This window comes from Lucilia cuprina, chromosome 2 (assembly GCF_022045245.1).
Source record: "Lucilia cuprina isolate Lc7/37 chromosome 2, ASM2204524v1, whole genome shotgun sequence".
NCBI classification, from domain to species: domain Eukaryota; kingdom Metazoa; phylum Arthropoda; class Insecta; order Diptera; family Calliphoridae; genus Lucilia; species Lucilia cuprina.
This window is the reverse complement of record NC_060950.1, coordinates 62,681,384-62,685,501: the sequence shown is the minus strand read 5'-3', so window position 1 is coordinate 62,685,501 and position 4,118 is coordinate 62,681,384. Positions and strand designations below refer to the sequence as shown.

Genomic DNA, 4,118 nt, shown 5'->3' with positions numbered 1-4,118 from the left:
TTTTCTACCAAAATTCAATATTTTGAGTAAAAACCTAAAAGTCCATTTTCTGGCTAAACAAGAGGAGCTACAGCCAAAAGGATGAAAATCTGTGATCACTTTTATTTCTTAGCAAAATTCAATATTTTGGGTGACAACCTAAAAGTCCATTTTCTGGATAGACTAGAGGAGCTACAGCCTAAAGGATGAAAATCTGTGATCACTTTTATTTCCCACCAAAATTCAATATTTTGAATGAAAACCAGAAAGTCCATTTTCTGGTTAAACGAAAGGAGCTACAGCCAAAAGGATGAAAATCTGTTTTCGCTTTTATTTCCCACTAAAAATCACTATTTTGAGTGAAAACCTAAAAATCCATTTTCTGGGTAAACAAGAGGAGCTACAGCCAAAAGGATGCAAATCTGTGATTACTTTTATTTCCCATCAAAATTCAATATTTTGAGTGAAAACCTTTAAGTCTATTTTCTGGCCCAACTAAAACCTAAAAGTCCATTTTGTGGCTAAACTAGACGAGCTACAGTCAAAAGGACGAAAATCTGTGATCACTTTTATTCCCCACCAAAATTCAATATTTTGAGTGAAAACGTAAAAGTCTATTTTCTGGCTAAACCAGACGAGGTACAGTCAAAAGGACGAAAATCTGTGATCACTTTTATTTTCCACCAAAATTCAATATTTTGAGTGAAAACCTAAAAGTCCATTTTCTGGCTAAACAAGAGGAGCTATAGCCAAAAGGATGAAAATCTGTGATTTCTTTTATTTCCTAATAAAATTCAATATTCTGAGTGAAAACCTAAGAGTCCATTTTGTGGCTAAACTAAACGATCTACAGCTTTATTTCCCATCAAAATTTAATATTTTGAGTGAAAACCTAAAAGTCCATTTTGTGGCTAAACTAGACGAGCTACAGCCAAAAGGATGAAAATCTGTGATTTCTTTTATTTCCTATTAAAATTCAATATTCTGAGTGAAAACCTAAGAGTCCATTTTGTGGCTTAACTAGACGAGCTACAGCGTAAAGGATGAAAATCTGTGATCACTTTTATTTCCATTAAAATTCAATATTTTGAGTGAAAACCTAAAAGTCCATTTTCTGGCTAAACAAGACGAGCTACAGCTAAAAGGATGAAAATCTGTGATCACTTTTATTTCAAATCAAAATTCAGTATTTTGAGTGAAAACCTAAAAGCCCATTTTCAGGCTAAACTGTGATCACTTTTTTTCCACCAAAATTCAGTATTTTGAGTGAAAACCTAAAAGTCCATTTTCTCTCCCATTAAAATTCAATATTTTGAGTGAAAACCTAAATGTCCATTTTCTGGCTAAACAAGAGGAGCTACAGCCAAAAGGATGAAAATCTGTGATCACTTTTATTTCCCACCGAAATTAAATATTTTGAATGAAAACCTAAAACTCCATTTTCTGGCTAAACTAGAGGAGCTACAGCCAAAAGGATGAAAATCTGTGATCACTTTTATTTCCCACCAAAATCCAAACTCCTAAAAGTCCATTTTCTGGCTAAACAAGAGGAGCTACATCCAAAAGGATGAAAGTCTGTGATTACTTTTATTTCCCACCAAAATTCAGTATTTTGAGTGAAAACCTAAAAGTCCATTTTCTGGCTAAACTAGACGCGCTACAGCCAAAAGGATGAAAATCTGTGATCACTTTTATTTCCCACCAAAATTCAATATTTTGAGTGAAAACCTAAAAGTCCATTTTCTGGCTAAACTAGAGGAGCTACAGCCAAAAGGATGAAAATCTGTGATCACTTTTATTTCCCACTAAAAATCACTATTTTGAATGAAAACCTAAAAGTCCATTTTTTGGCTAAACAAGAGGAGCTACAGCCAATAGGATGAAAATCTGTGATCACTTTTATTTCCCACCACTTGAGGAGCTACAGCCAAAAGGATGAAAATCTGTGATCACTTTTATTTCCCACCAAAAATTCAATATTTTGAGTGAAAACCTTTAAGTCCATTTTCTGGCTAAACTAGAAGAGCTACAGACAAAAGGATGAAAATCTGTGATCACTTTTATTTCTCACCAAAATTCAATATTTTGAGTAAAATCTAAAAATCCATTTTCTGGCTAAACAGGAGGAGCTACAGCCAAAAGGATGAAAATCTGTGATCACTTTTATTTTCTACCAAAATTCAATATTTTGAGTGAAAACCTAAAAGTTCATTTTCTGGCTAAACAGGAGGAGCTACAGACAAAAGGATGAAAATCTGTGATCACTTTTATTTTCTACCAAAATTCAATATTTTGAATGAAAAACTAAAAGTCCATTTTCTGGCCAAAAAGACGAAAATCTGTGATCAAATTCAATATTTTGAGTGAAAACCTTAAAGTCTATTTTCTGGCTAAACAAGAGGAGCTACAGCCAAAAGGATGAAAATCTGTGATCACTTTTATTTCCCACCAAAATTCAATATTTTGAGTGAAAACCTAAAAGTCCATTTTCTGGCTAAACTAGAGGAGCTACAGCCAAAAGGATAAAAATCTGTGATCACTTTTATTTTCTACCAAAATTCAATATTTTGAATAAAAAACTAAAAGTCCATTTTCTGGCTAAACTAGAAGCCTTAATGAAAATACTTCGGGTCCCCTCACCACTCCATATGTTTGTTTCTTTATAATTTGAACTTTACGTATGAGCTTCAGTTTTTGTTTTACAACTTTTTTTGCTACAAAACATATCCATCATATTCATCACACAACAATGTGTTGTCATTCCCTAAACATGTGTATAAGAATACAAGTTTGTTTGTTGTTGTAGTTAGTTATTTTGTGGTTTTGTTCTTCATTCCTTCTATTACGTTCCTATTTGTCGTTTGTCTCAGGGATGGACAAATTGTTATATGCTAAAGAAGTAGTCAATAGGTTATTCCCTGGTTTGATCCACATTCAAAAGAATAGTTTATAGAATAGTCAATACACTGGTCCATAGATTAGTCAATGGTCCAGTCTGTACAGTTAACACTATTCTCATCTTAAAAAAAAACCCTAAATTACTATTTTGAAGAAAAAAACTTTTCTTTCAAAATATCAGTTTTACATGCCTGTATCGGCTACTTTTGTATTGTTGCTGTGTGCTCTTTTGGGTCGATAAAAGTTTTCTTTTGTTTTGTTTTGTTTTGTTTTTATTTTGATTTTGTTTTTCTTTTTGCATGTTTGCTTTTGATTTCTGATATTTACCGACCGTCATGCATTTTATTTGTCTTTTTATTTATTTTTGTTTGAATCACACAATCTTGATGTTGTTGTTGTTGCTACTGTTTTAAGTGAATATTTTTCAATTTTGCTTTGTTCTCTCTTTAAAAAAATGTTTGCTTTTGGTTTCCATAGTTAAGTTGTTTGTGTACGACAAAATCAAATACATATTTTCTGCAAATTTATTTTGAAAGTAAACTTCAAGAGTGATATGTTTGATGCGAACTTGTTGGATGTTGCAAAAATGTAAATAGTGCATAAACGCCCAATAGGAAAAAAACTTTTAGACATGAAGATCTGTTTTAGTTCGGTTCTAAATCTGTTTTAGTTCCGTTCTATTTCAGTTGTAGTTCAACATTTGTTCTGTTCTAGTTTTGTTCTAGGTCAGTTCTATGTCAGTTCTAGTTCTGCTATTGTTTTGTTCTATTTCTTGTCTAGATCTGTTCTAGTCCTTCTCTAGTCCTGCTCTTGTTTTGTTCTATTTCTGTTATAGATCTGTTCTAGTTCTGTTCTAGGCCAGTTCTAGTTCTGCTATTGTTTTGTTCTATTTCTGTTCTAGATCTGTTCTAGCTCTGTTCTAGTTCTGTTCTAGTTCTGTTCTAGTTCTGTTCTAGTTCTGTTCTAGTGCTGTTCTAGTGCTGTTCTAGTTCTGTTCTAGTTCTGTTCTAGTTCTAGTTCTCTTCTAGGTCAGTTCTAGTTCTGCTATTATTTTGTTCTATTTCTGTTCTAGATCTGTTCTAGTTCTGTTCTAGTTCTGCTCTAGTTCTGTTCTAGTTCTATTCTAGTTCTGCTCTAGTTCTGTTCTAGTTCTGTTCTAGTTCTGTTCCAGTTCTGTTCTAGTTCTTTTCTAGTTCTGTTCTAGTTCTGTTCTAGTTCTGTTCTAGTTCTGTTCTAGTTCT

The 4,118-nt window shown here is 32.7% G+C and overlaps 1 protein-coding gene across 1 annotated transcript in view; it reads left to right on the top strand.

Moving 5' to 3' along the window:
* LOC111685982 overlaps nt 1-4,118 on the top strand; it is a 62,968-nt gene that overhangs the window by 16,999 nt on the left and 41,851 nt on the right. The gene's annotated exons all lie outside the window — the stretch shown is intronic.